At 37.3% G+C, this 21,650-nt stretch overlaps 1 long non-coding RNA gene across 11 annotated transcripts in view; it reads right to left on the reverse strand.

The window, feature by feature from the left end:
* Positions 1-21,650, reverse strand: part of LOC102159324 (uncharacterized) — a 538,926-nt gene that overhangs the window by 61,517 nt on the left and 455,759 nt on the right. For 8 of the 11 annotated variants that reach the window (XR_014843424.1, XR_014843431.1, XR_014843421.1 and 5 more), the window contains 5 exons: positions 18,319-18,351; positions 16,416-16,516; positions 16,080-16,261; positions 14,684-14,748; positions 13,311-13,408 (listed from right to left, as the gene is read on the reverse strand). This is a non-coding gene — a long non-coding RNA (uncharacterized LOC102159324). The remainder of the gene's footprint in view (positions 1-13,310; positions 13,409-14,683; positions 14,749-16,079; positions 16,262-16,415; positions 16,517-18,318; positions 18,352-21,650) is intronic. The other 3 variants (XR_014843430.1, XR_014843425.1, XR_014843422.1) reach the window with 1 other exon arrangement.

The raw sequence follows: 21,650 nt of genomic DNA on the forward strand, positions 1-21,650 counted from the left end.
ATGCCAACATGTTTCCCACCCCATCTCGTGTATAACATGGTGCTAAGTAAAGCAGAACAGCAGAGAAATAAAACCCTTTGGATCACATATCACACAGATGGGATCTTGTTTGCTTTGGCCTAATATAACCTAAGCAATTTGCCTCCAGTAAGAAATTAACCCAATTCGACAAAGTGTGATGCATGAGAAATCAGCAGACATGGGCTGTAATTCCACATGTATGTTTAATTAGTTCTATGACCCTAGGAAATATACTAAACCACTTCAAGTCCCAACTTTCTCATTGGAAAAATGGGAGATGTTATTTGATGATTCCTAGAATCTTTCTTATAAAAGTCTGATTCTCAAGGCCTTTTAACTACGATGAGCATCATACACATTATTTGCAGCATATGATGAAAAGAGATTCAAGAATATTAAACATTTTACCATCTATCTTATTTGAGACAGATCTAATAACACTCTTTTTCATGGATTTGTAAATAACATTAAGAATTAAGATACATTTATCACACTTAAGTGTAAACATTGTCTAGCCATTATTCTCGTGGTGGGTCGGCTACATTTGAAAAACACTGTTTATAACAGCATCCCTGTAATTTAATTATGACTACACTCCTAGTGTATCAATACTATTACTGATTCTCATTTGGGGAACAAAGAAGTAAATTCAAAGGGACTCTGCAATTTCCCTTCAGCTCCATGGTAAATAATTAGTGGACATCGAGTTTTCCGCTAAGGAAACTACCTTTTTAAAAACTGGTTTTCCACTAGAACCATACAAAATAAATCACATATTGAAGACGAAGGATAAAAATTAACTCGAGAGATAAAAAAGACAAATATCAATATAATGGGGACATCTCCTGGTTTTGTAGAAATGTCTGTCTTTCTTGCCGAAATAGTAACATCCCTGAGGTCACAGCTAAGTGTCTTATGTAATGTTCTGTATTCACACTCTGGACTTACACACGGTAACCACCAAATTATTAATCACTAGATATATGACTGATGGTGTGACAGATTGGGACTGAGAATCAGGAACAAATTTATTTTCTCTAGGATTCCTTCCAAAACCCCCCAGCCCCAAGCAGGGCAAGATACATCTCTGCTCTACTAGTGTCAAGATCATTACGACCTTAAGGCATGGAATACTGGAATCTATGTGGGCATGTGTCGATAGCTTATGAACTGTATGAAAGGAAGGACTGAGTTTTAATCACCTCTTTGACCTGTACCCTTAGCATGTGGCAGATACAAAAAAAACGTGTTAACTCAGCCAATGAATAAAAGATAGAACTTGGAAGAGAGAGAACAATTTGGTAATTTTGGATTTCTGAGTACTGTGGTGTTAGTTGAAGCTGAAGAGAGCAGTGGCATAAAAAAAGGAACTAGATCCTTAGGGATGGTCACAATTGACACACAATGAAGAAAGGCAGGAAAAAATGGAAGAATCACTGAAGATCAACTGAGAGACCAGAAAAACGTGAGATCATGTAAATAAAGTAGAAAGTGGCAAACCTCTCTTACGGTCTTTCCATTACAATATGTTTATTCCATGTCCTACACAATTTACGTTTAGCATGGACACTCAGAGTGTTGCCTTAAGTTGTTGTTCAACATCAGTTTGGACTTAGCTGCAACCTCAGACAATTTGAAGCAAGTGAGGCTCTGAAAACAGTCACCTTGTGGTATGGAATTTCTAATCCTTGCTGTGTGGGCTGGAGCAAATTAGCCTGAATGTGCCTCAATTTTGTTTGCACGGTGAAAACGTCACCGTTTCCCTCATTGGGTTGTTGTAGGCGATGGCTAATAAAACATTATGATAAAGCCTTCTGCAAATGTGAAGTGCTATTGAAATGTAGAGTAACACACTGGACATCTTTGTTTTCCATCAGAAACATCCCGAGAGACATTTCCTTCCTTCCAGAACATGTACACTCGGTGAAGTGTCCATCTGGCAAGCCAGACTCTGCCAAAAGTGGAAAGACAAATTATTACAAGGTAAACGCCTGAGTGGTAGAGTGCAAAGGTGATAAAAGCCTCGTAGCCCTGCCTGAATAAGGGTTAAGAATGGGGATTAGGATGCCCAAGAACGCGCAATGTACTTGATATTTTCCCCAGAGAGAATGAAGGCAGGGAAAATTTCTGGCTACCTGGGCCCCTTTGCCTTCCCTCCAAAAACATTACACTTGGCTAATGGAGCTGTAACTTTGTTTTGATTTCCTGAGTGGTCTTGAGTTACCTAATATCTGGCTTGCTTCCCTAGATGGCTGCGTCTTAGATCTCTCCAGTAAAATCATACTTAAACCATTTTCATTAGGAACTGAGTACTACATGATCATAAAGTACCTCGTGAAATGCCTTGATTAGTAGAGATCAAAGGCTGACCTTCATTAGTTTTGCTTTCTTTCCCCTCCTATTTTGCCTTTGCGTTAAACTGCATTAACCTGCCTAAGCTCAGCTCTCCAAAGTTTGCACAATCTGGAAAAGATAACTATTCTTGAGGAGTCTGACTTTTCTTTGGAGCACATGGCTTGCAGGTTTTCTGTTGCCCAAGGCATATGCAACAAGTCCTCTGTCCCAGAGAGAAACAGCCCCTACTCAGAAAGTAGCGCCACTGTGGTTGCTTCTGCAACGCCCCCTACAGTTAAAACAGACTTGTGTTAACATCATGGAAAAAGGTTATGAGCCCATGAGTCTGGCTTTTCTCACCAAACTGAGTCATTTTAAATTCACTCGAGTGTCAAATTCAATAACAAAGCTGTCCACCAGGACATGGTGGTAAGGGGTGCTTTTCATTCAGGTGGACCTGAGTTTAAATCCTGGCTTCTTCACCTCTCTGAGCGTCAAGTTTCTCATGTGTAAATTTGAGACATTAGTGCCAACTTCACAAGACTGTTGTTGAGAATAAATGAGATGATGTTTAGGGAACACCTGACACAGTGACTAGTACATAAGAAATACTCGTACATTTCTAAGTATATGCATTAAATTCAATGCACCCTTACAATTCTAGAGATGAGAAGGGCTAATGTGAGTTATCACATGTTAACTGGAAAGTGTTCCCAACTGCTCAGCCACGGCAGCCTCCAATTTTCTCTTGGATAAATATCCCAGTGAGGAATGGAAGATGTTTCCTTGGATTAGCTATTCGGAGCCAGGCAAACCTCAAACCTTCCCACAAGCACAGAGAAGAGGATGTCAGCTCTTGGTCTAAGAGCAAGACACAGTGGAAAACCCGGCTTTCTGCACTGTGAGGTGGAATGATATGGAGCAGAGACAAAGTAAACTTGAGAGAGACAGAGACAGAGAAAGCGAGACTGACTTAATATAAGGAATTGGCTCATGTGATTATGAAGGCTGAGAGAGCCAATATATAGTTCCAGTCTGCTTGGATGCTTGAGAACCAAGAGAGCCAACAGTATAAATGCCACTCTGAGTCCAAAAGCAGGAGCAAACCTACGTTCCAAGCATGAAGATATTTAGGAGGAGAGAGAATTTTTTCTTACTCAGACTTCATTCTACTTGGGCTTTCAGTGGGTTGGAGAAGACCCTCCCGCATTTGGGAAGGCAATCTGTTTAACTCAGTCTGCTGATTCTGATGTTAATCTCAATCCAGAAACACCCTCACAGACACACCTAGAAATAATATTTTTAATCAGATATCTGGGCATTCCATGGGCTAATCAGGTTGACATGTTAAGATGAACCCTCACAGTAATCCTTTAGATAGCTGAGTTATATACACTGGTGACATTGATCCATATATTCATTTAGCCAGTGAATCAACACACGTTTTATAGTCTTGCGTGTGCTAGCCGCTATACCAAGCTGTTTGAAAGATAAATAATGTCATGTGACCTACGTGAGGATTAGAAGGTCTACTGGTCACATCGATAAACAACTATTATCTATAATATAAGAATTGTCCTTAGAAAGCATTCCATGATCCTGGATAACTAAAACTTTTATAGGTATATCTAAAATATACAGATTTTATACTTTACAAATGGAAGCCAAGCTCGAGCTACATTTTTATAGGTGAAGTCTTAAAATCCAAGGATAAAGACATGACCTGTCTTCTTTGAGCTTTGGTTCTCTCTGTTGGCGTCTCCCAGGGGGTATATCATACATGGTGCGTTTCTTCAACTATGTCCTACTGGATATATCTCTGGACACTGTCTGGGGAAGTGGAAATTGGATGGGTAAGGGAATGACTGAATTTTATTTTCTCCACCAGTATGTTTGGTGCAGTGGGAATGAGAGGTGTGGGTAGAAGAGATAAGGTTAGTTCCTCCTGCCAAACAAGAAAATACAAATGCTGCCCTATGTACAGGACATTAAGCACTAGAGCAGTTAAATTGTATGTAAAATCTAATGAAGATTGAGGGGTAGATAGAGACAAGGGGTAGAGTATACCACTTAATGTGTCTTCTTTAGAAAATGAACTTTTTTTTTGGAGGGGAAGGGGATGCGCCCACAGCATGTGGAAGTTCCCAGGAATTGAATCCGTACCACAACAGGGACCCAAGCCACTGCAGTGACAATGGCTGATCCTTAACCCACTGCACCACTGAAGAACGCCAACCTTTTTTTTTTTTTTTTTTAAGGAGGGAAGCTTAGACAATTTGTTCTATGTATCCATCTTCCCATTCCAACATTTAGCATAGCTGTCTTTGAGGAAAAAAAAGTGATATAATGAAAAAACAAACAAACAAACAGAATTGTGAGAGAACTGCATATAGCAGCTGCAATTTGGGCTCTGGGTTCACAGAGATATGAGCTGAAACCCAGTTTTGTTATTTAATAGCTATGAACACTTGGGGAAGATAATACCCCGAAGTTTATTTTATCAGTAACATGGATGGTCATACCTAATCCTTAGGGATGATGCAAATATACATGTGGAATACCTGGAGGGTAACTGAACAAGACAGTGCCTGAGTGGTCACCCAAATAGGTTATTTCATACAATCTTCACAGCATTGTAAGTAGCTAACGTTAGCTCCATTCAGAGTTTAAGAATTGCTAAATCTACACAGTAAGTAGAAGATCTGGGGGTGAAACATATGTTTTCCAACCTTCTAAATCAGAAGCTTTTTTATTCCATGCCACTTCCATCCTGTTGTAGAAGCTCTCTTTTTTGTGCTTGTTTTATTTCCTCATTTACACTGTAAACTCTCAGAAAGTAGGCCAAGTCTGGACTTTGTGTCAAATGTACTGGCCAACTTAGTGGAGGTGATTGGCTCATCAGTATTTGTTGAATGCTTTATTCAATTAAAAAATCCGTTATTTTCAGATACAGATACATACTTTGTTAGATTTGTACCTAAGTATTTCATTTTCTTTAAAGCAATTGTAAATGGCATTTTGTTTTTAACTTCAGCGTTCACATGTTCATTTTATTACATAAAATATGATTACTTTTATGTATTGATCTTTATCCTCTGACCTTGTTGAACTCAATTAGTTCTAGCTGAGATCTTATTACTTTATCATTTGTTTGGTTAGGCTGTTTATTTGAAATTTTTCTTGTTTCTTAAGATAACAGTGTGTTGCTATAAACTTGCTTCTCAGAACTGCTTTCGCCATGCCCCATAGGTTTTGAATTGTCATATCTTTGTAGTCATTTGTCTCTAAGTATCTTTTGATTTCCTTTTTAATATTGCCAGTGATCCACTGGTTGTTTAGTAGCATACTGTTTGGCTTCCAGGAATTTGTGTTTTTTGCTGTTTTCTTCTTGTAGTTGATTTCTAGTCTCATAGCATGGTGGTTAGAGATCATTTGTTCAAGAGAATTCATAATTTCTTGCTAAATCATTTTATGGTGGTTGCTTTAAAATCCTCGTCAGATAATTTTAACATCTGGTTTATCCCAGTATTTGTGTTATTTGATTGTGTTTTCTTATTCAAGATGTGATTTTCCTAGTGCTTGGTATGAAGGATGGTTTCCTAGACATTTAGGCTATCACCTTAGAAGACTCTGAGTCTTAAAATTTCAATTTTAAGAGTCAGTTCTCCTGTTTAGGTTTAGCCCATAGGTCTTGCTTCCTTCTATGAGCTGTGGTTCCAATGACAATCTAACTTCCAGAGACACTCTGGAACTATTTTGGCAAATTTCCAGATATGGCATAGTATCGTTAACTATCATCACCATGCTGTGCATTTCATCTCCAGGATTTATTTATCTTGCATGACACAAATTTTTTACCCTTGGTCCACATTTCTTCTTCCTTCTGGCCTCTGGCAACCATCATTCTACTCTGTTTTCATGAAACTGACTATTTTAGGCTGTTCTTATAAATGGTATCATTTAGTATATGCCGTTCTGTATTTGGCGTATTTCACTTAGCATGATGTCCTCCAAGTCCATCTATGTTGTCACAGATGGTGGGATTTCCATATGACCCAGAAATCCCACTTCTGGATATACATTCAAAGGAATTGAAATCAGGATCTTGAAGAGCTATCTGCACTCCCATGTCTACTGCAGAAAAATTCACAGTAACGAAGAAATGAAGCAAACTCAATGTCCATCTACAGATCAACGGATACAGAATATGTGGCATATATATTCATGGAATATTATTCAGAAAAGTTTCCTTTCTAGATTAAATTATTTTTTTAGCAGTGCTGTTTAATTTTTGCATAAGATAATCATGTAAATTGCCAAGCACAGTGCCTAATGTTCAATAAACATTCAGTAAGAATTAAGACTCATTCTGACACCAGTAGGTATTTTCTTTGGAACTGTTCCCAGCTGCTTCTATCAGTTTGTAGAGGGGCAATCATGGAACTTATAGCAGGGCAGAGTTCAAAAACTAATCCTGGAAAGCTGCATATGAACATATATAATGTAAATATATATAAAAAACTATAGTGGATGTTTGAAAGGTGATGTAACTAAGTGAACTCTAGATTCAGATGATCTAAATTCATGTTCTAATAATGGTATGTTTTGGATGAATTGCTTAGTTTTTCTATGCCTCAGTTTCTTCACCTGTAAATACAAATAATATTAATATCTACTTTGCAGGACTGTTTTAACAGTGAGAGTTAATTAGGCTCAGTACTTTAAACATTTTTGGCACATAGGAAGAACTGAATGAATGTTTGTGATTATTGTAATGAATACCTTCTAGAAAAGAAGAAGCTAAGGCTTAGAAAAGTCAAGCAATACACCCAAGATGACACAGCCAGGGAGCAGAGGAATTGGGTCATGAACTCAATCCTGTCTGGTTCCAAAGCCTGTATTATTTTCTATCATTTTGCTGTTTCTCAAACTTGAGTAATGGACAGACTTCTTTTAAAAGAAACAAAAGTTCTTTTTAATGTCAGCGTTTATTTAAATGAGTTTTACTACAATATTGCTAAAACGTGTGCAAATCTAAACCTAGATGTAACTTCTCACGCCTATAAATCATTTAAGCTATACAATTTAAATACACTTACTAATTAAATGCAGACAAAAGAGGCATCCCAGTAAAATTCAATTTAGTGACATTTGTTTAATATGATGGATGTTGTTGTTTACTTGAAACTGAAAACCACTCACAAAGGAACGTGGGACTCACTGCTGAGGTTCAAGTTCTTTGCGGTCATCATGCCCATACATCTGTGTGCTGTGAGATCAGTCATTTTTTCCACCTCTCTTCTCTGTTCCAACTACTGCAAAACCATAACATGATGTCATCTGGTCCTCACTTGGCAGAAACTAACCACTGACATAGTAATTCTGCTTCCATTTTTGTTTACTTTAGCCCAGGATAAAGCAGAACGACTTGGGTACAATAAACTCAAAACTACTAGTAAGGTCTTTGAATATGGGGACAGTTATTAGTTGTAAGGTTGCCTTCAAAGGGTTAAGAAAATATGCTTACGTACATTTTTTGGATGGCCATCGATATGAAATTCTCAAACGAAAAATTCTCTTGGGCTCTTGGGAATATGCTCAAGAATCCCCCAGAGAACCAAAGATCTTAATTTAGGAAATTCAGAGCTGCTCTCTGTTGGTCTAACTGCTCTCTCCTCCTATCCTGAAGGAACTTTAATTTATGCCAAAAATGGTTTAGAAGAATGCTTGGGTCATACTAAAGCAGTGCTGGCTGGAAGAAGGTAAGATGCAACACTGAATTACCTTTTCAAATTTTTGTGCAATGCGAAGTAACAGACATGTTCTTTCTGAATACGTAGAATTAGTGATGTTGGAGAGGGTGGTTTTCATTTATAGCTTAGTTTGGCAGTTGAGAAAAAGGGAGTCATAATCACAGTTAAATATTATTTCACTCATTTTAAGGGGACAACCAATGACTAATGTTTATCTGGCATGTTATCATTTATTTACAAAGAGCTTTCTCCAACTTGATTATTTTCCATCTTCAACCACACCCAGATGAAGACATTTCTCAAAGTAATAATCATAAATTGGGGAGCTGATATTGAAATCAGGTGTCGTAAATTTTATCTTTTTTTTTTTTTTTTTTTGTCTTTTGCCTTTTAGGGCCACACCCGCAGCACATGGAGGTTCCCAGGCCAGGGGTCCAGTTGGAGCTGTTGCTGCTAGCCTACGCCTGCTAGCCAACACCAAATCTGGACCACGTCCACAATCTACAGCACAGCTCACAATAACGCCAGATTCTTAACCCACTGAGCGAGGCCAAGGATCAAACCTGCAACCTCATGGTTCCTAGTCGGATTCGCCTCCAGTGCGCCAAGATGGGAACTCCTACCTTCTCTGTGTTTTTCTATCCCAAGCCATCTCCATTAAGAGTGATGCTAATGTACTCTGTCCTCGACACAAAGAGAGGAAAATGCATTTTACACTCTACACTGTACCCAAGTGCCCCCTATTTAGAGATAAGGAAGCCTGAACTTTCACAAGTCATAACAAAATGTTAAGAGCATGGGGCTCTAGGCTTAGCCTCCATCTTTATTACTTACTATCTCTGTGACAATGGGAAAATTATACAAACTTGTCAAGCTGCAGTACTGTCATCTGAAAAATAAGGATGTCGGTGTCCTTCTCATGAGGCTATTTTAAAGATTAACTTAGAAAATATTCCTGAAGAACTTGGCAACGTACTTGTGTGTGACCCTAGCAATATAAAGCCTACTCTTTGCCACACACTCTTTAAAGTGCTTTAAATATTAAGATAATTAATCTTCACATAACAACCTTATGAGTTGTTATATTTTATTCCTATTTGACAGATGAGGGAATTATGGGACACAAAATGAATTATCCAAGGTCACACAGCTGGGAAGGGCTGAAGGTGGAATTTGAGCCCACTCTTCCAGACTCAAACTCTGTGTTCCAGAGTCGGCTTACTGAAAAGTTCTCTCCATGTTTGTTAGCTCTGAGTATTGTAACTGGAGGAAGGAATGCTCTTTATTTAATCTTCCTATCTCATTATCCCATCTCAGCTCTTTCCTGGAATACTACAACATCGTACAAATCTTTTACAATCTTTTACCCTGCTTATAGTCTTAGCTCCACCTAATCCATTTTCCACATTGCAGCTGCCAGAACAGGTGTTTAATAGAATCAGTCCTCTTCTTCATTATTATCTTCCTTCCTTCCTTCCTTCCTTCCTTCCTTCCTTCCTTCCTTCCTTCCTTTCTTTCTTTCTTTCTTTCTTTCTTTCTTTCTTTCTTTCTTTCTTTCTTTCTTTCTTTCTTTCTTTCTTTCTTTCTTTCTTTCTCTCTCTCTCTCTCTCTTTCTTTCCTTTGCCTTTTAGGGCCGCACCTGCAGCAATGGAAGTTTCCAGGTTAGGGGTCAAATCACAGCTACAGCTGCCGGCCTACACCAGAGCCACAGCAACTTGGAATCCAAGCTGCATCTTCGACGTACACCACAGCTCACGACAACGCCAGATCCGCAACCCACTGAGAGAGGCCAGGGATCAAACCCGCATCCTCATGGATACTAGCCGGATTCATTTCTGCTGCGTTACAACAGGAACTTCCCTCGTTATCATCTTTCTAAGCTTAATCATCACCCTCAATACATGGCCATGATCACAGCCGCACTTTCTTTCCAATCTGATATCCTTCTATCTGCCCTCAAAATTTGACAGTCTAGGAATCTAGACTGTTGGTAGTTTCCTGAATATGCCATCCAGTTTTATTGTACTTTGGAGCATTTTTTTTTAACCCTATTGAAATGACTATTTCTATGAATGGCTAAATCCTTTAAAACTCATTTTAAGCATCCTTCATACAGAAAACCTTTTCTGATATCCTTACTTGTACTTCCTGAACTCTAGATATGTTATAGTCACATTTACTAAGCAAAAAGGTTTTTTTAATTCTGAAAAAAAGGCATCCACGGAGACTTGTAGTATCAATTACTATGCTCAGCTGTGACCTGGGGATTTGTATATCAGAGTTACTTTGGGCAAATACTGAACAGCAACTGAACCAAATAATCTTGCCAGATTTTGCACTGGAACAATAGCAGTATTGAGTGAATCCAGCTCCGGTTGTGTTCATAGACCAAGAAATCTTTGTGTAACACTTTGTGATCACCAAGTCTCAGCACATGTTTCTCTAAGACCCCTCCCCACACCTCTTCTTCCTCCCAACCCCCATCCACTTGTAATTGAGCTCATTTTTTCTAGAAAAACCTGGCCTCTGTTAATCTGATTTATTTATACTTGACTCATCAAAAATGTTTTGTAAGAGAGGTTTGATGTCCAAGAAGCCTCTTGAGCCTCTTTGTGGATCTTTAAGACTTTTTTTTCTGAGATCTGAGAGACTGTTTCTGGAGATGACATTCGAGTTAAACGGGAACTTCAAATTAAGACTGTTAAAAGGATCGAAATACACACATGAACATGCTGGCATGTGCTCTCTTGTCCTTCAGTTCTATATCCATATACAAGGAAGGTTTTCAATTTCTCCCTGAAGGTACATTTCAGGAAGTGGGTAGTTGCACAACATACCCCAAGAAATCCTTAAAATATTACATTGTTCTCTGAACCCTACTGAGATTTCCTTGTCCTGGATGTCCCTAACATTTATAGATCAGAAGGCACCACTTCTGAGACAACAACTAATCCAAGTTAAGACTTTTTTTTTTTCAGAATGTCTTTTGGCTTATTGCCAGCTAAGGTAGAGCAGGGTCCTTCCTGCCAAGCCACCTGGCTCCTTGCTATACCAGTCAAACCCAGTCAGTGGAAGAGCAAGCAAGCCTCAGAAAAGAAAATGCAATCCATGTGTTCCAGCATAAATGTCTCTGTTTTTATTGCATGGCTGTAAGTCATTTATTCAAAGATTCCAAATTATATTTTAAAAGTTCAACAAATAGTTCATTGTACAACAGACTTGAGCACTTAATTAGAAACTGCAGTACTTTGCTCACTGCATTTAATATTATAATGGCCTTTTTCTTCCATTATCCAAATGTTGTAGCTAATTTATCTTGTAAGATGTCTTGTGCAGTACACAACCAAAGGAGTGTCACTATATACAAGTTAGACAATTATGGCCTCATTTGAGAATGGGATTTTCAAGAACACTTCCTTAATATTTCTTCCTGACCACTTTCTCTAATCCCCACCAAACCACAGGATGTCCTAACTAAAACCTACCACAATAGCAACAAAGCCCCTGTCTGGTTACTAAACACTATTAGAGGCTTCCTTTTTAGAAACTCATTTTCAGTTCTCTGCCATTGCAAGTCACTAGAGGAAAATCATCTTATTGTTTCAAAGCCAGAAAACAGAAACTGAATCTGATCATTTCTTTGGATATGTTGACACCATGACATCTTGATTTATCATTTCTAAACCTTATTACCCTCCTGCACCTCTCAGTAACCATTAGAGACAGAAAGATATGGCCACATAGTCTCTGCCTCTGAATATCTGGATGAGAACTAGAAACTCAGTTACCTAATGCCAAACAGCTGGATATGTGAACACATCCCGATGTTTCCTTTCTTTATTCTATTTTCCGCCAGCTGTTTGGCATTACAGAGACAACACCTAATGTTTCTAAAAGAGTTTCAAAAATATTATGACTCTTTAAATTGGGAAGATGGGAAAGCAAAGACCTAGAAAGATATGATTGAAGTCGATACAATCATGAAGGATTTAAACAAATTGAATACAAACTCATTCATAAATCAGAATACTAGAAACACTCTTTGAAATTTGAGAAAGACTTTAAGCCACAAACAAAAGGACAACTGAGTTAAGAATAAACATATGGAACTTGTTACCCTAGAGGTAGGGAATGAAGATATACTTACTAATTCAAAAATATTTATAGACATTCATAGATGATCGACAGAATTATTAAAGGCAATGAAAATATTTTGGATACCTTGCTAACTTTTTGACATTGGTGTCATGGAGGACAATTCTGACTTTTAGCACACATTTCTTGGAGTAACTGTCTGTAACCATTCACTGGGTTGGTTGAAATCAAGTCTGACAATTGTCACTTGCAATAGTAGATGCTTGTTATTATTTGCTGAATGAATATTAATAAGTATAGTGCTTTCAAGTCCATAAGTTCTTGCATATGTATTCTCATTTTTATCCTTTTTATAATCTTTTGATTTTGAAAAGGAAGAAAATTCCCGAGAGAACTGAAATGGAGGTAGATAGGGAAAGAAGAACTATGGGAAAGTAATCATGATTTTGGGCTCTGGAATAGGAATGATCTAGAATCCTGGCTCTACAAAATCACAGGCTTTATCACTTTAGACAAGTTACTTAAACCCACCAAACCTCAATTTCCTTTAGGTAAAATGAGAAATCTACCTTAGAGTGTTTCTGTGAGAACGAATGAGATATCCCTTATAAAACATATTGCCCAGTACCTGGTACATAGAAAATATTCAATAAATATTAACAATTTAGTGATAAGGAAATTTATTTGCAAAGATATTTAGTAGTCTAATTATCCTACAAAACATGGCTTGTAAATTATAGTACTGAGAATCAAGCAAAAATCTTTAATTCTGAACCCTGTGTTTGATCCACATGCGTGGCAAATGCTATTTGGTCCAAAGACAAAAGACTAGACCGAGATGTTCAAGGAGAAAGCAGCCGAGCATTTGGTGTTTGAATGAGTTCCCCCATAAAATGACAGATAGAAACTCCATAACTCAAGAAGCATTACATATTTTATGTGGACTTCTATTGGCTTTATGATAAAAATACCCAATTTATTTCCAATTGATGATGGTCAACTGTGTGTTCAGATTTGTGAGCCCACCACAATAATCTTGGCAAGGTCTACCGTTTATTAAATGAGTTCTATCTTCAATTTTAAGCAACAACAAATATTTGCACTTACATGAGATGTCCTATGGTTAAAAGAGGATTAGACAAAATGATCTGGAGGAAACACTGCAGAAGTGCTTCTTAACATCTCTTCCTCAGATGAGACCAACACTGCAGGACAAATTTAGCGTAAAAATTCATTAATGTCCTTTCCAAGACATTAATAAGATTTATAAAAATAAGCTAACTAGTGTTTCTGGATAGTAGGACAAAAGGTCCTCTATAACATTCTTTTCAACAAAATACAATCACCCCCAAATATTTCATCTACAGCATAATTATTTGCAACTAGGCTAGAATGTGTTTAGCCATGATAGATTTCACAACTCCTTGTCTCTACATACAAGGAAATCAGGTGATCCCATGGAATGGGGCACCTTGATCCCAACTGCTTGCTGGCCTTAGCCTCACTACACTACCTATTCCTGCACCACAACCACCATGTGGAACATGTACCTAGCAGTGCAAACCGAAAGAGAATGTTGTAGGTGGGATTGTGTCAGTTAATACCTGCTGTGTAACAATCACCTCAAAACACTTTTGTCTTAAGCAACAAAACTGATCGTTTCTGTTAATTCTATGAGTTGGCTGGGCAGTTCTAGTCTGGGCTCACTTAGCAGCTCAGCTGGGGCCAGGTGGTCAAGATGGCATTACTCACAAGTCGGGTGGTTGGCTCAGCTTCAGTGGGGGTGACAGGCTACGTGTCTCTCATTACCCCACAGCCTCACCCAGATGTATTCACATGGCGATGGTTGCAATATTTCCATACGCGTCGAGCAGAAAAGTCCCAAGAAATAAGTGATTTTTCAAGCCTTAATTTGTGTCACATTGTTTATTGTCACATTGGCTTGGCCCAATAAGTCAGAAAGGCAAGCACAGGATAGAGGGATGGTTAAGTAGACTTCAACTCTTAGTGTGAGGAGTTGCAAGCTCTCATCGCAAAGTATGTGATGTTAGGTGTGAAGAGGTGAGGTGATGTTTCCCCCCAACATAGACCGTCCATGACACTACCCTATTTGAATCCTCTACCAGAAGTTGTTCCGCACTTTACAAAGAATCTTCATAATCCCCCTTTATTTCATCCTTTCAAAAACTGTAGGAGGAAGATTAAGTCCTAACTGTTAAACAAATCAGTTGTGTGATATAGGTCCAGCCATTTAATATTTCATCATCAGAAAGGATCACATCAGCTTCTGTGCCATGACATTGTTGAGAGAATTAAATAATATTGTATAAACTATTTAGCACAAAACTCAAGTTGTTAGCTTGCAAGCTTTCATTTCTCCATTTAAAAATACTTTCTGAGCACTTATCTTGTCCTTATGAATCAGTATAGAACATTTCTAAGAATTAATTAACAAAATAGTATTGAGTCAAATTCTATACCTTATTCTACCTTTTATCTTGAGGCAAGTTACCAAACATTTTGGACCTCATATTGTTTTCCTCACCTGTAAAATAAACATAAAAATAATTATATCTGCCTCATAGGATTGCTGTGAAAATTACATATAAATACATAGAGAAATGTTTGGCACATAATAAATATACAACAAATGATAACAACTATTATTATTCGAGACTAGATTATTAGGGACTAGATATTTCTAGATGAAAATCTTCATTAAACATGTCCTCATATACATTTCAGCCTATTGGAAGAGCAAGACATTTGCAATTCACTGCCTAAGAAGCCTTTCCTCTATTGGGAGGATTTTACTTGTTGCTAGGAGATGATAACAATATAACAGAAATAAGGACTAGCTTAGGAAGCAGTGGACATATTCAAATCTCAGTTCTGAACTTTTTAGACATATGAACCTGAGCAATGCACTTCCTCTCTGTAATTGTTTCCTCAACTGTAAAATGAGAATGTGTATGCAAATCTTGATGACTTGTTTGTTACCTGCTATGCCTGGGCAACCATTGGCTAAACTTTTCCCTAACTCATCCTTTCCCAAAATAACCCCCATTTGCTGCCTGGAGGAGGACTCCCTTAGGGACTGTCTCTCTTTGCTTCAAGTTGCAAGGGCTTGAAAGCAGTGAGATATACTATAAACTCAGCAAGGATAATCTCCATTTGTAAACTCATATCTTGTGGAGTTAAACAAGAAACTAAAATTCAAAATAAAAGGAATAATGAGGTCCTGCTGTATAGCGCTGGGAATTATATCTAGTCACTTGTGATGGAGCATGATGGAGGATAATGTGAGAAAAAGAATGTATATATGTGTGTGTGACTGGGTCACTTTGCTGTATAGCAGAAAATTGACAGAACACTATAAACCAACTATAATGGAAAAAATAAAAATCATTTAAAAAATACTGACTCTCTGTCTGGCCCTTTTTGCCAGAGTTTGCCAAATAAATAAATAAATTAATTAATTAAAAGGAATAAGAGAAATGGTAAATTGGATGTTCCCTCTACTATTTCAAAATCGAGTAGAAAATTTAGTTTATAGGTGGGTTCAAGAAAAAACTCCTTTCCAATTTCAGCGGGTTAATGATCCCACATTGTTACTGCACTGGTTTGGGTTGCTGCTCTGGTGCAGGTTCCTGAGGTGTGACCAAAAATAAAAGACCCCTTTCTTCTTTGAACTATTTAAACAGTTTAGCTCATATCTGCCCCTTTTCTACACAATTTATTTGTTCTTCTGTTACAGTGTTTATCTTTGTGGAAATCCTATGAGACACCCCTCCCTGCCTCCCTCCCTCCCTGCCCCGCTCCCTCCCTTCTTCCCACCCTCCCTCCCTTCCTTTTATTCTTTTCCTCTCTCTTGACCTGCAGTTTGAGGCTTTGAAAGGCAGACACAACATTTGGTTCCTTGTTTTGTTTCCTGCCGCTTAACCCAGATTCTGTCTGGTTATAGGCGTTCAATATCTGTTTGCTCGTTTGAATTGATCATTATAAACAAATTTCTTGCAGCTGGTATGAACCAGAGCCTTTTCCATTGGAAGTTCTTCCTGAAAAACACATGGAGCATGGGGAAATGAGGACAGAGTAAGTAATCTAACCTAAAAGGTTGTGAAGCCCCATGACACACCCAGAATGCAACAGTCCAAATATGAATTCAGTCCTTGGCTTATTTTTCTTTTCTTTGTTGGCTTTGAAACTGACCTTGAGTCATAGGGCAGACTGATACAAATAGGACGATTTTGTTGTTATGTTTTCTTTTTGTATTCTACAATAAAATCTAGAAGAGCTTTTTCAGTGGATCACTGAAAAAAATCAGAACATCATGGTAAAAAATTAAAATAAGTATACATATATGTAAATTAACAATAGAGCTTAAAAATAAAATGCTAAGCCCTCCAGGGGCTTAGCAAACCCTTCTAAGGGCTTCAATGAAACACACAGCCTGACATCTATACGTTTACCCTTAGATTTATATATCATAAGAGGAATAATGGACATGATGGAAGTTAGAGGATTTCAGCATGAATGGCCTATGAAAGAATCAAGAAACTTAAACATTTTAAAATAGAATAAATTTTGCAAAAATAAATTTTTGGAAAACTTTTATATATCCTTACATTATTCAGTACAAGTAGTTATAGATATATGAGTAATAATTATAATAAAAATAACATATAGGACACACATTGCCTGTTAGGCATTACACTCATGCTTGTATATTATTTTCTTTAATCATCCAATAAATTTGTGTGATATAAAATTGAGTCTTAAGGACATGAAATAAATTTTCAAAGCTGAGCATATATTAAGTAGCAGGGGCAGTATTCAAACCCAGAAAATCTAACTTCAGAGTCCTCAGTCTGAATCACTATAATATACTTAGGATATGTAGTCGATATAATAAGATTGTATCCCAAATATTATAAAATCCAAAAGTAAATTTAGGAAATTTACTGTATATGTGAATAATAGTTATTGTTTATTTTTTATTATCAAATTGGATAAAACTTAAAATGCAGAACCTCACCTCTTCCTTACATAAGTTTGCCAGGGGATGGTAGTCAAAAGCTAAAGCAACCTGGAACCTGGTCCTTGGGCAGACACCATGCCATTCCCTAACTCTCACTCCCAAACTTTTCATGTAAAAAATAGTTCACCTAGGCTAATATCCAGAGCTGGATTAAGACTTCAGAAAAGTTAAAAACTGAAAGATTATGATTTGAAATAAAACGAAAATACTAAATTGGAAAGCTAAAATTAATAGATACGTGAAAACAAAAAGCTTTATTTCAAGCTTTTTTTTGGGGGGGGGGGATTGCACTTGTAGCATATGGAAGTTCCCAGGCTAGGGGTTGAATCAGAGCTACAGCTGCTGGCCTACACCACAGCCACAGAAATGCAGGATCCGAGCCATGTCTGCGACCTACACCACAGCTCACAGCAATGCTGGATCCTTAACCCACTGAGCAAGGCCAGGGACTGAACCCGCATCCTCATGGATACTACTCAGGTTCTTAACTGCTGAGCCACAAAGGGAACTCCCTCAAGCTTTTCTCCCTTTAACTTTTAGCACTAATCCACTGTAACAGCTGTTATCATTTGGGGGAGGTTCCCATCTTTAGGTTCCTAAAGAAGCATCTTCTTCAAAGTAGGGCCTGTGCCCTCAGGAAACACTTGAGATCTCCCACTGGGTTGGGTTGAAGGAAAAAACACAAAAACTTCTACTTATGTTTATTTATAAATAGAAGTAATTATTTTACAAATATTTAAAACATACATGGACATAGGAGGCCTGACTCAGGCCAACCAGCAGATGGTCACGTACCATTCAAGAAACATCCAGAGAGGAGTGGGAGTTTCAAAACATGGAGGGGATTGGCAGTGGAACTTTCATTCATTTTCCTCTCCTTCATTGTACTGCAATAATTTGTAGTTTACTTTTAGCCACTTAAATGAGTTTACAAATTATACGATCTAGTTTTAAACAATCTGCTCCTAATAAAATGAGTAAGTGGCTTAAAATATTCCTATTAAGAAACTGAAAACTGAAGATAACATTTACAAATGCAAGCACAACAAAATTCAAGAAGATGGAGAAGCATACCATTTTAGTAGAACAAGGTCTGTATCAGCTTTCCTGCAGAGTAAAAACAAGATGAACATATTTAAAATTATTAGGGAGACTATTCCAACTATGGCTTTATAGCCATTTTAATGAATCATGACACATCTCCTGAGAGCATATTGTGCATTGCTAGTTACAGCTAAATAATAATTATGATGCCACCAGGACTAAGACGTTGCTCTTGATTTTTCTAGCAATGCTTTAGGATATTTGGTACTAAAACAAGTACTTTTACAAGTTTTCCACAGGATAAAAGAAATGCTTATGAACGACTTTTGAGATTCCTTAACAGCAAAGGACTGAAATCACTAGAGAAACACTTGTTTTTCTGCTGCAGAGAAATGTCTCCTGGAAGTAATGGGCAATAATATGGTTGGAAGCTCAAATACAATCACTTATCAGACAGACAATCCTTTTAAGGCCTATAAAAACACAAAAATACCTTTTTCATGTTCTCTCCTCCCATTCAAATCTATATAACTTTACGAAGTAACCTTTTCACCAGTCACAGCCCTTAGAGCCAATTTTGAGAAGAATTAAATTTAAAAGCAGATCTTTGAATTTCTGTAATATAGGGTATTAAATCAATATGTTATAAAATATTAAGCTTGTTAATTTTTTGTGCTCTCATTAAATTAATCAAATGCATTAATAATGGCAATAGTGAATATTATGACAGAAGCAAACAATGGTCAGTTTTCACACATCATTTTCTTTTCCTGGACGCACATAAAGACTTCATTTCCCAGCCTCATTTGCTGCAAGATCAGGGTCATTTGACTGAATTCTGGCTAATGAAATGTAAATTCAAGAGCTGTGCACTAACGTCTGAGCCTGGCCCTTAAAATATTTTGTGCAATCATATTTTACTTTCCTTTTACTAAGTAACTGTGGCTTCCACATGTTGCAGCCTTACACGATGGACTCAACCTGGAGTTACATGGGAGAAAACAGACAAAAGTGTACCCACATTGTACTCTAATGTGAGTAAGAAATAAACTTTATTATGATGAACCAGTGAAGACTCATTGTTACTACAGGGGAGAAAGGACTGCTCAGACTAACGCAATTGCTAAAATAATGAGAGCAGAATGTTTCGTACCATTAGTCAATGTAATAAAAGTATTAACATAATTTTATTTTATCTTTATGTAAGGATTTTTAGGTTTATTTTTTTTAACATATGTTTGATAATATATTTCCACAGTGGTATAATTACATATATGTTTGGGTTGCATGATGAAGATACTTTTTTTGATGAAGCAATCAAAAACATTTGGAAGTAAATTAAAATATATGCTTAGTTAATAAATTTTCATCACCAGCTACTTCACTATCAATAAATATTCTTAGACATATGATTGTCACAAAGCTGACCCATATAAGTAGGTCCTAGAAGACAAGAAAATGAGTATCAGCTTCATCCTACTTACATACACTTATCCTAATCTTCACCCCCTGTGAACTGATATAGGTCACCACACCCAAACCAAGGATTTAGCAGAGAAAGTCAGTACCAAGGGATTAAACCAGTTATTATGCATAGCTGAAGACACTTTCCTCAAAAAGGAAACATATCCTTGAAGTTCTATAATGTATAAGCATTATATCTGAGAAATAAGAACAGAAACAGTAATTAAGTTTCACAAGGAAAAAAAAAATTCAAAACAAGTAGATGCAAATTTTCATCACATATATGCATACATAAACAAATGCACACATACACAAATGTATGTCTCTATATTTACACACATATTGGGTTTTATTTTATAGAGTCATAACTTTTTTTTTTATCCTAGAGGTTTTGCTACTCAAACTGAAAGCAATTAGAGGTAAAACTGAAATGAACCTTGACTGCAAGGAGAAACTGAGGATCTTAGGTCTCATTTTCTTGAGTGAAGTCAAGATCGCATGTTTGTTCCAATAGTTGATAGAAAGTTTTTGTCCTATTCATGTTCCAAAGCTGAAGGCAGCCAATATTCTAGCTCTTTACAGCCATGCATCTTTCAAGAACAGCTGGTAAGCTCAAATAGAGTGTCTGTACAAGGGTTCACTTCAGGATGCATTCATTTAGAGAACTTTGTGGCTCTCAAAAGTCTAGGATTAAAAGGAGTAAGAAGAGTAGCCTTTGAAATCTTTGAAACTGTTGACAGCTCTGAGCTCTCTGAGACCTCCTGGTCACAATAACATCTACTGAGTACAGTCTTGGACACATCTCACTAGAAGCTCTCACCCTATCATCTGATCAAAAGTGACCTTTTAGGTCACTTTGAGAGAGTTTCAAATGTTCTAAAAAGGTAAGGCCAACATTTCAGGATCATTAAAGCTAGATGAAAGTGTTCAGGATTTGTGATGGCTCCCTCTCAACTTCAAGGAAGCCCCCTCCTGCAGCAGTGCTTTTGCCTCATTAGTTCTCAGAACAGTGGTGTTAGAGACTGAGTTATTGTGCTCCCCCCCAAATTCCTGTGTTGAAGCCCTAATCACCAATATGACGGTATTTGGAAGGAGAGCCTTTGGGAGGTAATTAGGTCATTAGGGTAGAGATCTCATTATGGGACTAGCGCCCAAATTAGAAGAGACATGAGAGAAATAATCTTTCTCTCTGAAATGCAAGTGTACAGCAAGAAGGAGGACCTCTGCAAACCAGGAAGAGGACTTTCACCACTGAATCTACTGGCACCTTGATCTTGGACTTCCTAGTCTCCAAAAATGAGTGCTTATCATTTAAGTTACCCAATCTATGGTATTTTGTTACCGCAGCTAACTAACAAAGACAAGTGGTGATCAGACAACCAGGCACTCTTAACATTACAAGCCACTTAGATGCAAAATTTATGTTATAAATGTCCAAAGTTGATAGTACAGGGTTAGGAAATCAAATCTGCAATTCTCTGCCACCTTTACTTATTAGAAATGACACCATCCATATCAATAATTGTAGTGAGAGGAACTATAAATCTTTCATCTCTCTTGGTCAGTGGTGTTGCCCCTTCATTAGAGAGATGGCATTTTGGTGGGATGTCATATATTACTAGTCAACATAGAAATCTTTACAATGTATAAGGTAACTAAAGACGGCGAAGGGACAAACGCTCCCTTGGCATAATAAGGTCATAGTTATTCATTCATAAGCAATTAAGTTTTCACAGTAAAATACATACAACTTTTTTTTTCTATTGGATTATTTGAGAGGATTCATACTGTTTCAGAAGGAAGCAGTAAGATGTGTTCAATTTGGAGTACTCTATAAAATACCAGATGTCACCCCAAGTATATGTTCTTCTCATTTCATCTTGTTTCTATAAAGGAGC

Source organism: Sus scrofa, chromosome 4 (assembly GCF_054392235.1).
Source record: "Sus scrofa isolate SSC_HxYL_T2T_F1_AM1 chromosome 4, Sscrofa_HxYL_maternal_Yorkshire_Landrace_v2.0, whole genome shotgun sequence".
Classification (NCBI taxonomy): Eukaryota; Metazoa; Chordata; class Mammalia; order Artiodactyla; family Suidae; genus Sus; species Sus scrofa.